We start from the raw sequence: 12,675 nt of genomic DNA on the forward strand, positions 1-12,675 counted from the left end.
TAGCATTTATGAGGGGGATTTATAGGACAATTTTGCAGCCCACATGTGTCTAAGAGTCACCAAAGCAATTCATATCGAGGAAAGAGGGCAATGCATTTCAGCAAAGCAATTTTTAACAAATATATATATTTTATATAATCGAAGGTCTGCACACAATAAACCAAACAGATCCGTATCTTCCCCAAGCTCTACCTTTTGACGCCCTTCTCAGCCCTAAGCACGAACAATGAGCCGTGACTCAAGAAGCACAACTGACCACAAGAATCAAAACAATTCTTGAGGAAAAAAAATTAGGTTATCATTCATTAGCTCTCTATCATTTGGCCACCAGTAGGCTGCAGGATATGAGGGCCATTTAATTAGGCCCTGCACTACTCTCTGGTGTGAAAAAGGCTCTCAAAAGCTTTGATTCCCCACAGCTTCACAGCAGGAAGTTGTTGGCGATAATTGACACAGGATTTCCTTGTTAACCAGCAGCAGACATGCTGGATTAAAGCGACAGAGATCTAGAGAAGAAAGTGAAAAGAGATAAGAAGCTCGGAAAGACTTCTGCTTATTTTGCACTTGAGGATGATGAGCAAATAGCAATAACAAACTGGAGTGCTGCTCCCTGTGAGTAAGGCCTCCACTTATCAGACCCATTTCAGCTTGACTGATCAAAGATTGACTTCCCTTAAAATAACATAGGCCTGGGGTTTGTTAGTTTATTAAGCTGCAGGTTTTATGAATTATCACAGTTTTAAAGATGGATTGCAGTTTATGTGAAGGAGTAGAGGATTATCGGGTTTTCATCTAAACAATTATAAAATATCACAGCTGAAAGCTTGCTTGCAAATGACATAATTTTCTCCTGCAAACTAAACAGGTCATTGTACGCCTTCGTGTAAGCATTCCCAGCAAGTGCACAAATGCAGTGAAATTAACTCTGCAGCTGAGATGACAGCCCAGTAAAATATGTATTTTAGCCTCCAAAATGCATTGCCAACCCCACATTCCCTTCTGCTGTTTCAAAAGTAATTGTATTTAATTTTTGACCGGGACCTTTTAGGTCTAGTTACGTTAAAGAAAGGAAAGAGAGAAATGGCCTATTGAAATGCTTCTTAAAAGGTGGTCATGATAAATGGGACTGAAACAGATCCACATGAGTATAGTTAAATGAAACGTCCACTTTAGAGCAGAGACAATTATTGGATATCACTTAATAACTTAACCTTACAACAGCACATGTGGCATTAATAAAGAACTGAGAGTAATAAAACCTGCTACTACTACTTTGCTTGGTGCACGCAGGCAGATGTGTGTGTGCGTGGCTAGGAGCCACGGGAAAACCAGGGCACTTGGGGGGCAGAAGGAGGAGGGGCAGGACAGAGGACCAAGGCAGGAGCCAGGTGGGAGATAATATGTTAAAAATACTGGTGGTGGATGAGGTGGAAGAGGACAGGCAGGTGCAGCCATAGAATCACAGGATGGGTTGGGTTGGAAGTGACCTTAAAGATCATCCAGATGCAACTCTTCAGCCATGGGTAGGGACACCTCCCACTGGATCAGGGGCTCCGAGCCCCATCCAACCTGGCCTGGAACCCCTCCAGGGATGGGGCAGCCAACACTGCTCTGGGGTACCTGGGACGGGGCCTCACCACCCTCACCATGAACAATTTCTTCCTAATGTCTAATCTATTTTTCCCCCTTTCAATTTAAAGCCATTCCGCCTCACCCTATCACTCCACGCCCTTGTGAAAAGTCCCTTCCCAGCTTTCTTGTAGGCAGCCACCACTGCTCTGGGCAACCTGGGCCAGGGCCTTCCCACCCTCACAGCAAAACATTTCTTCCTAAGATCTCATCTCAATCTCCCTTCTTTCAGCTTAAAGCAATTCCCCCTCATTCTATCCCTGCACTCCCTGATCCAGAGCCCCTCCCCAGCTTTCCTGGAGCCCCTTTCAGCACTGGAAGCTGCTCTAAGGTCTCCCCAGAGCCTTCCCTTCTCCAGGCTGAACAACCCCAACTCTCCCAGCCTGTCCTCATATGGGTGGTGCATCCCCCTTCTTTATTATCTTCATGGCCCCCCCTGGACCAGCTAACTTTCTTGTGTTTTAAAAAATCTTCCTGTGTTGAGGACTCCAGAACTGAATGCAGGACTCCAGGTGAGGTCTCAGGAGAGCAGTCAGGGATGGGATGCTGCCTGGCACAATTAGTAACTGTTATTATGAGCCATACCTACAAGTCCTTGCTGGCTACTGAGTACTTGGGGCTCTGCTGGGATGTGGGAGTTCACATGTCCTTCTCCTTTGAGGCAGTCCTACAGGGAACTTCACAGGCTTGGACCACTAGTGGGGTTACCACAAAACACAAATTAATTCCGAGGATGTATTCCCCCTTCTGGGGGAAGGGTAGGGATTGTGTGAGTGCTGCTGCATCCAGGATCCTGCAGCTAGGTTGTGCAACCCCTAAAATCTCAACAGGGTGAAGAGACCCAGTGAAAACCTGTCCGTATGGATACATGCTGCACCAAAGCATCCAGCTGGAAAGCTGCAGTTCAACTGTCTGAAATGGGAAGGTACCAGTAATTATTTTTATTCCAGTGCAGAAACTGCCGTTAACTACTTTTTAAAACACTAGCAAAGATCTTCCATTCTCCCACCTCTGTTTTTAAAGTCTTGAATAATTCATTTTGACCACCTTAATAGGTTCTGAGCCCAGAAACTTCTGTCCTTGCAACTGAAGCTAGGAGAAAGGGAAAATGGACATAAAAGTAGTCTCAACACTGTGGGGGTTTTTAAACTCTAATTAGGAAGTCAGTAATGTTCTCTGCAATTAATGGAACTGCTGTGCCTCATGGCAGTCTCAGTGTTGCGATGTTTAGGTTCACCATTGCCTTCAATGCCTCTGCGTAACGTCACCATCCCAAAATCACACCAGGAATTTCATCTAGAAAGCCCACCGTGATATTCGAGGCACTTCCATACTCAATCTCATAGTCCAATGGTTTTCTTAGGAGGAGCAACAGCCATGAGTTATTATCTACTGTACAGCAACTTCTCCAAGCACGACCAAATTGGGAAGTCACTTTTATGATTGCATCTTCTCCTTCCGTAAGTTGCCATTCTGCTCAGATAAGCAATATGAAGCCCAGGTAGCCAGCTAGTAAACAGTAAATACCAGTGAAACAGCTCAGGATACAATCAACTTTGGTGTCTTCTTAGTGGAGGAACTGTTTACAAAGGCTTGTAGTGATAGGATGAGAGGCCATGGGTATAAACTGGAGAGGGGCAGATTTAGACTGCACATAAGGAGGAATTTCTTCACTATGAGGGTGGTGAGGCCCTGGCCCAGGTTGCCCAGGGAAGCTGTGGCTGCCCCATCCCTGGAGGTGTTCAAGGCCAAGTTGGATGGAGCCTTGGGCAGCCTGAGCCAGTGGGAGGTGTCCCTGCCAATGGTGGGGGGTTGGAACTGGATGATCTTTAAGGTCCCTTCCAACCCAAACTATTCTATGATTCTATGATTCTTTTTCCATGATAATGAATTATGTTTTACAAAGCAGTGGGCTCTTACAATGTAGACTCTGTAATGTAAACTGGTGAACTAAAGGCTGGTTATGTTAGACTTGGGTGAATATTCACTGGAGATGAACTGCAACCAAAGATCTGGTTATCAATAACCCTGTATTTCAGTGAGAGAGGCCCACACATCTTATTTGCTTCAAATCTTTGTCATTACCTCCATTAAAACTTGAGGCTAGAACACCTTAGACTGTACTGAAAGACCTCCTCTCTTCCAGTCCTGTGTATCTATAGATCTGCAATAAATGAAGTTAAAAATCTATATCTTAATTATGTGTTTTGCCACATCCTCTATTGTGTTCCCTTTCTGACATGCTTTTTAATTCCCCCTACCATGCTTACCTCACCTTATTTCAAATCGGTTGCATATGAATTAATTACCATGCTCCCCTCTATACTAGCAACATCCTTTTCAGCAGGAACACCCAGCTGGTAAATTACCATGTGTTTTAACCGTGATGATATAGCACAGAATTCCAGAGGTACCGTATGCACAAAAGGTTTTTAACTTCAGGAGCAGTTTTATGTACAGAGGGTTTGCTCAATCAGGCCCCGAGTGTGCCATTGGTTCAAACACAGTGAGAATTTCCTCTTGTTGGCAGATAGAGCTCTTTATATTTAATCCTGCAGTTCCTTTGCATTTGTACGAAGATACCTAACGTGCGCACACAATAACTTGCTTACTATTACATGATCAAAACAAATAATAGTTGATCTCATTTCATATTATTTCTAGCTTACAGCCAAACCACTGTCTTAAGCTACTTCCTAAGAGCCTGACACAAATCTCACTGCAAGCATTGGCAGGGTTCGTGTTGACTCAAGTGAGTTGTGTGCCACATTGCTCTGTCCTATCACAAAAAAATACGGTCAATAATAAAAAAAAAATAATTGAAGCTCTGGTTTAATATTTTAGGGTGGTTGAGTAAGCCAGTATTACTCTTCACAGAGCACAGAGAGTTGTTAGTAAGCACATGTCACCATCAAAGTGCTGGACCGTTGTGAAGAATTAGTGCCATTATATGTCACGATGCCAAGCATTATTTTTTATTTTGAAATACAGAATGCCATTATATTTTTTTAAAAAAAAAGTGCCAGTTTTGCACACCTTGAAGGAAAAAACACTGAGATTTTTGCTATTTTTAGTATTTATTGTTATACACAGTTCTTGCAGGTTTTAATGGCAAAGAACAACATTAAATTACAACTGAACTTTTAGTTCCTTTAGTTCCGATGTTGAATGTACTTTTTTCAAAGGTAGGATTACTTCAGGGGATGGAAACAGAGTGAAAAAGCATTTCTTTTTTTTATATAATATAAACAAAGACTCTATTTTATTTTAGTTTTGACACAGCAGATAGAGATTTGTGGTCAACTAGTAACCAGCTTCACGGACTAATCCATCTTAATGCTAGCAAAAGAGTTTGTTAATTTTCCTGGGAAAGAATGTTTCTTTAATTCACGTCTCTACATATGGTAGATATGATTCTTTCATTTACAATGGCATTTGATAAAATCCTACTTTTATAAATGATGCATCTGCTTTTAATGTCTTAAATCCTGCGATTGAATAGACATATCTTCCCCCTTGTCTTGGGGTTTTTTTAATATTTAAAAGGCCTTACTGCCTTAAAACATACATCAAGCAACATTGTAATAGAGAAATACACTTTTAAGACAAAGTGACAGATTTACATATCTGTGTGATGTGACTCTCTTGACAACCAATAAATGTATTATATTGATGAAGTGAATATGTCCTCTATCTGGTCATTTTCAACTGGAAACTAATAACCAGCATCACCGTATCAGGCATGCAATAACCTGGGTTAAAACTAGGTTCATCAAATAAATCACTCAGGAATTTTTCTATTTCTTTCCCAAGACACATTGCACATCTGCTTAGTGAAAGGAGGAAAGAAGCAATATTTCTTTGATCAAAGTCTTTTTTAATATCCTTGTATCTGTCCTTTGGGAACGCTATCTCTGGACTTGGGCCTGGGAGAAACGCTCAGCAGCTCCTGAAAGGTGCTAAGCACCCTTTTACTGCCATTGACTGAGGGAAGGATATTCTGTTTCGTGCAACTTAGGGTTCCTTCGGAACAGTTGCGGATGCTACATCACTTTCTAATGATCCAGCGAATGACATAAACTCAGGATTTATAAAAACAAAACACAAGGTGTTTTTAATGAATCCCAGTTTACATCAACAGCTTTCAAGAGGGAAAAAACCCCAAACATTCTTAGCCAAGAAAATATACTGCATTAAATTTACCCCAAGCCTCTATCTCATAGACATGAAACACCTACGCATATGTAGACATCTCGAAGAAACACTTTGAAAAGCTATGTTGTGCTTTTAACTTTTTATAAAGTCTTATTAATATCATTTAGAGTTGCCATGTGGCTGGCTTCCTGCCTCTCCTCTTTTACTACAGACTTGGCAGTTGTTATCCTGAGCACCGCACATGTGCGGACGAAGCTGAGCGTGGGTAGTGGCCATTTGTCAGAGGCGGCTGGGATTTGTCATGTTTCAAACTGGCAACCCTAATGCCTGTTCTTACGGGAGAAAAATCTGGTATGAAATTCCCAGAGTGGAGGCAATGCATGGCCTGGCACACACAATTCAGCTTTTTCATGTGAGGATAGCTGCATATATATCCGTATACGGATAACAGGGGAGTTTTTATTCTGCTCCCACATCTGCTTGAGCCTTGGTGGAGCCACTGAGAGCCAGGGCAGGACTTAAGGATTTTCAGGATCCGCACTTATGGCCGCAGATATGGGGATCGCCCTTGGTTAGGAGGTAGCAGACACAAATGTGGCATCTGTGGTCCAGCCATGCCCTGTTTAAAGGTCAGAAGTGTGCTGAAAATGTAATGAGAGTATATGGAACGGAAAGTGGCAGCTACATTTCTTTTCTTTAGCCTGGAGCTGGTAAATGTGGCAAAGGAGGACCTCAACATGGCTCAAAGAACAGCCTTAAGTCTCCTGCGTTCCCCTGGACTCACAGCACCCTTGGGAGCCTGGAACCCCCATCCCTTCGTGCTGTCACAGAAGGAGCAAAGCCCTGCCACAGGAACACCGGGCAAGTCCGGTGGAGACTCTTGGGTTTTTACTTTCTATTTTCCATTTTATGGTGGGGAAGAACAATACAAACACAAAGCAAAAAAAAAATGTGGATAGGAGTTGGTTTCACGTGTTAACACAAGTTACTGAACTTCTAGGTGATGAACTAGATGATCTTTAAAATCTCTTCCAACTCAAACAGTTCTTTGATTCTAAATTAGCCCATATGAGCTTGGTGTCACTTTTCCTACCTGTTCCCTAGGTGCTACACAAGAATCAGGTCTCTCATGCAAACTACGGTGAGATGCATTACAGCCTCATCACTTTATTTCTTGGAAAGGGCCTGTGGCCCTCAAGTCCTCCAGAACTTTGTTGGAGCAACCTGATCCAGTGGGAGGTGTCCCTGCCCATGGCTGGGAGTTGGAATTGGGTGGGCTTTAGGGTCTCTTCCAAACCAAACCATTGTATGAACAACCTACCGATGCTATTTATTGTTCTAGTCACAGAATTGACAAAACATATAATCTAAGGCAAAAGTAAATCCCAAAAATGGGACTGTTTTCATGACAGTACAATGCCCTAAATAAACTGTTAGATTACATACTCAAGGCAATGCAGACATGCAGGTCTGTAAATGTGTGTATGACCATGACTTTTTTTTGCCTTGCATTTGTGTGTGCTTTTCATGCCTGCTCACCAGAACACGTACCACTTCAGCAGAGACCCAAGTGTAAGGTGTTCGGGTGGGTTGGTTGGAATAATTTGCGGTACCACATTTATTACCACAAACGAAACTCAGCATAGTGCTCACTAGAAGATTTCCACCCCATCTAAGATGTGAAGTCAAATCCCACTGCTACTGATTCCACAGGGCTTCTATCTTTGCTCAGGAGATAAATGAGATTGAAAAGCTCCTGACAACTTCACATGAGCCCAACAGACTTGGATTGATTTCACTCAAAGATTTTCCTTAACTGGATGTCATACAACTTTTAAGAAGTAGCTTGCTACCGAAAGAAGTGCCTGGGATCACTGAACTAGCATGATATTTAAAAGAAAAGGAGACAAATCTACTTATTCTGACCTGGAAGCAAAAACTAGTTGTTTTGGCATCATGATGAAAACATCTGTATGCATCTGAGTGAGTGGGAGAGGTCTCTGCTTAGAGATGGCTTTGAAGAGAATGCACTTATCTCAGGTTCTCCCCTTTCCTCCCACTCCATTGAAGTTTTGTATCCTGTGAAAGAGCGGTCCCAGGACTGCACAACTTCATTGTTTATATTGTCACTTCAGTTTGGAATGATTAGAAATGCACATCAGGACTCGACGTCACCAGGCAGGTGGTTCTGGATACAGGTACGTGTGTGAAGTCACTGCAGATTTGTACATCTCCCTTCCTCCAGAGCAGGAGCAAAGAGGCAGAAAGTTGAATGTGATGGATCCTGGCTCAAGGTCCCCTTCCTCCAGCAGCAAGGAAGGAACAGCAGTGGGTGGAAGACATCTCTGGGGAGCAGTGGCTCCAAAGGCAATGGGGTGGGTGGAGGGTGTGCAGTTTACACGGCATCGCGTGTTAGAGCTGCACCTGAAATTGCAAATATGCTCTTGCAAACAGAAACTCTGCATTCTGAACCGCCGTTATGTGAGGAGGGAAAAACTGTGAATGTTTGCCTGTCTTTTGATAGCGCTATCTCCTGATAGAGGCGGCTTTCGTCAATGCTCCGAGCTCATGTTGTCTTTATAAAAAAAACCTAGTAGTTGTACTAGTAGCCTGCTTTGTTTTTTAACTCCTAAACATGAAACGCAAATCTGAATCAGCCTCTCTAAATTAAATATGAGAAACAATTACATTTTGACAGTTTAATTGCATTCTTCCTCCAACATGGCATTCTAAACAAGATACCACATGTACTTAGCATGCTGATTATATTTTTAGATTGTTTTGCAATTAAGAAAGTATCCCTAAAAGAGATAAAATAATTGGTTGACTAAATCACTATTTCTTGAGGGAACAATATTAAGAAATGAATGTTGAATGGCTATATCCATAATAATTAGCTTTTAAATCACTGCTTAAAGGTTTTAGGTTTTAGCCTTCAAAATTGTATCTGTCATTCAATTTGCTGCATTTTATTCAAATTTGTTTATGTAAAAAAAAAAAGAAAGAAAAGAACCCAACCACTGCCAACAAAACAGCCTTGAGTGTAACTGGTGGGATATTATGTCTTTGTGAAACAAAACCGGGCACCCAAAATGTCTTTCCCTGGGACAGTCCTTGTCCACACGTCTGGTGGGGATTATGCTACTGATATAGCAGTGCCCCTGCCCAAGGCAGCGGCATGGAACTGGATGATCTTTAAGGTCCCTTCCAACCTAAACCATTCTATGATTCTATGATATTGCAAACAGAAAACAAGGTACTAATTTATATGAAAATCACTGAGTATTCAAGCTCAGTCCATCTTCCTGGGAGTGATAGGTTCTCTTTTCTTTGCTTTTATTATATTGCACAAAGCTGCTCCTTTCTTTTTTTTTTTTTTTTTTTTTTTTTTGAGAAAAATAAAGATTAAGTACCAGAAAGTCTCATTAATTTCTGTTATTTTCCTCAACAGTTGACTGAAATGGAGTGGTGGGATCTGACTTTAAAAAAGTAACACACGCGTCCCCCAGGTTAAAACGACCTTTGGGTGACGATCTTGGATTTTATTTTAAAAATAGAAGTATCTATTTTAAATATGCAAGCTGGAATCAAACTTTCATTTCTGTTGAAATACACACGTCTCAAAAATACCTTTTTTTTTTATCTTGCAAAAATATTTTCATTCGACTTTTCATACCGACAACAAACTAAAAAAATAAATATGAACTTCTTCCACTGAAGTCATTGCAAGTTTTTATTCAGATACTTTTTGATATAAATTGTGCAAAGCCGAGCCAGCATTCAGAGAAGACACAGGGGGCTTATGATGCACAAGACCAGATAGAAATTCCTGGAACTTGCTTTTAGGATACTGAGTAAAACCATGTTTAGAAGGAAGAAAGTGAGAGACTGAACTGCAGCTGAGTTTGAAGCAACGCTGTTAAGACTTTTCATTAGGAATATAAAGTTTGACCTGCTCACAATGCTCTTTAAGGAACATTGATTTCATACATTTCCTACTGAGATTCATACAAAAATATGTGGGTAGAGGTGCCAGTAGTTCACGGAGGAATGATTTGTAAGGGGGAAGGAAGGTTAGCCCAAACATATGGGACAAAGTGAAGAAGACATGCTGGTGAGAACCCGAGTACAACGATGCTGAATGGTTTAATCTGCTGAAAACATTCCCAGGCCCCAGCAGTAGCGCTGGTGAAGAGAGGGCCTCTTTGAGCAGGTTAAAGACAAGACTAGATATGTAGGGAGAGAAAATTGGGAATGCACAGTAAAGACAGCTGGAATGAGCACCCAGACATTTCAACACACAAGTTCACAGCATCACACTTTACCTATTCTTCTCTAAAAGACCTGAGAATGCTTCCACGACACTGGTTGTTGAAATAAAAGCCTTTTAATTATTGTACTGCGATGTAGCTTTATAAAAGTAACTGGCAAACATGAAATACAGGGTAATAAGTGACCTTGATTTCATCAGCAGCCTCGATTATAAGGTCCCAAAGAAACAACAGAATAACAAGATGTACCTTTTCATGTGCAGGAGGTGATTTCAGAGTGGATTCCAAACTGGGGTTTGGAAGGAAAGAAGTGGAGGCAAGGAGTAGACATGAACTCCTTCCACCCAGCATTGCTGAACACTGAAGATCGTGAAGAAAGTCATGACAGAAACCTAAAGGAAGGCTGCATGTCTTGTAAGCTGCTGTTTTTTCACTACCAGTAGATGATACTGCTTCCCCATAGACCTTGCCATGCTTGAGAAGATGCTTCTATGTTTTACAGGCTGAGAGCTGACCTATCTCCCAAAGTCAATGGCTGTCTCCTGATTGTAAGTTGTCAAAAAAAGCACCAACATCACAGCAGCTGGAGCTGGAATGGTTATACTCAAATGAGCTTTTAGCTAACAGGTTTTGATAGCAGCTTATCAATAACTGACAGCTGCTGCATAGATAGAAATGAGCTGAGCAAAGATAACTTCTCGTATGCCAGCTGTGAGGTGACGGCACAAACACCTCTTTCACATGGAGCTATATGGCTAGCAAACCCCCAAATCATCTCATCTAGTAATGACTTAGGTATGTCTGCCAGTGAAGTAGGCGATGTCTCAGTTCCCCATCACTGAACAGAGAAGTCCCATCTCTACCTTGCCTGCTCCTGACTCCCAGCTCCTCCACACACTTTGTACTTCACCAGCCTTGCTGGTCTTTCTGCCAAGTTAGGAGGCTGCATGAAGTCAGCAAAGGCCTAAATAAACTTGGTGCAGGGATGGAGAGACTCGTCAGGCAGGAGCTTAATAGAAGACAGAAAAGAAGGGGAGAAAGGGGAAAAGAAGGGAAGAAAGGGGAAAAGAAGGGAAGAAAGGGGAAAAGCAAGAATTCCCCATTTCACCAACAGCAAAGGGTTAGATCAGCTTGGCAATCTCTACTTTGTCCCACATAAATGGTATCCATTGCAAAGTCAGAGGGTATTATTTCTATTATAAGATAGGAGTGTAGATAGAAGAGCAGTGAGTTTGATTGTCAATTGTTGAAGAGACTTCTGTACCTTATTTTATATTAAGCACCACCAAGAGTGCCAGAAACCCTGGTCACTCCTGGCATGTCACTTGCTAATGTCGTGTCTCTACCAAATGCAGCAAAGAGAAGACCAGACATTTGTCACAAATAAACCTACCTACATGATAGCAGCTGAGTTGAGTCTGGTGCTCCTGAGAGCCTGCTAACCATCTCCAGGAAGCAGAGTATCAGACAAAACATTCAGTGCGGTTCAGATGAGATAGTTATGCCAAATGTATAGACGCAGTGACGTGCAGAACTGCTTAAAAGACAAGTTCCAACTGTTTCTGAGGTAGTCAGTCCAATAGGTTGATTGGTGGATAAATTTATTTCTTATGACAGTCTATGTTCATGAACCAGGTCCCAGCACCTCAGAAGTCCTATCACCGAGCTCATTCTATGGAGTTGAGACAGGGAGGCAGCACAGGTAAGATTTCTATCTCTGTGCGTTGCCTACAGGAACCGGTTTCTTAACGTAGGTGTTTAAGTTAAGGGTCTAAAGCGAGAGAGAATGGGACTGGGCCTCAGTGGCTACTCCGAGATGCGGGAATAGCTAGCTGATGCTTTCACAGAGGGCTGGAGCACCTCTGCTATGAGACAGCCTGAGACAGTTGGGGTTGTTCAGCCTGGAGAAGAGAAGGCTCTGGGGAGACCTTAGAGCAGTTTCCAGTACTGAAAGGGGCTCCAGGAAAGCTGGGGAGGGGCTTTTTGCAAGGGCATAGAGTGATAGGATGAAGGGGAATGGCTTTAAATTGGAAGAGTGACGACTTAGACTGGGCATTAGGAAGAAATTCTTTACAATGAGGATGGTGAGGCCCTGGCCCAGGTTGCCCAGAGCAGTGGTGGCTGCCCCATCCCTGGAGGGGTTCAAGGCCAGGTTGGATGGGGCTTGGAGCCCCTGATCCAGTGGGAGGTGTCCCTGCCCGTGGCAGGGGGTTGGAACTGGATGAGTTTTAAGGTCCCTTCCAACCCAAACCCTTCCATGATTCTATGATTCTATGATTCTATGAGTCTATGATTCTATGATTCTACGATTCTATGATTCTACAACTCTTCTTCCTAGTGCAGCAGTAAAACTCAACAAATTTATGGATCTGTAGAGTGTTGCTGAGCTTCTTTCCCCAGCTGTCTTAATTCAACAGATTTGATCCAGCCGAGCTGTGCTGATGATACTGTCTAAGAATAATACAAGGGTACCTCTAGTTCAGATTTAAATTTTGGATTTAAACAATAGCCAGGTTTTGGCACGGGGCACAGGCTTTAAATGAGCACAAATTGGTGAGCTACAGATTTAGAAAGGAAGAGAATTATTGAGATTCAGGCCAGACATTTGGGGGGGAAATAG

Source organism: Cuculus canorus, chromosome 7 (assembly GCF_017976375.1).
Source record: "Cuculus canorus isolate bCucCan1 chromosome 7, bCucCan1.pri, whole genome shotgun sequence".
In the NCBI taxonomy this organism is placed as follows: Eukaryota; Metazoa; Chordata; class Aves; order Cuculiformes; family Cuculidae; genus Cuculus; species Cuculus canorus.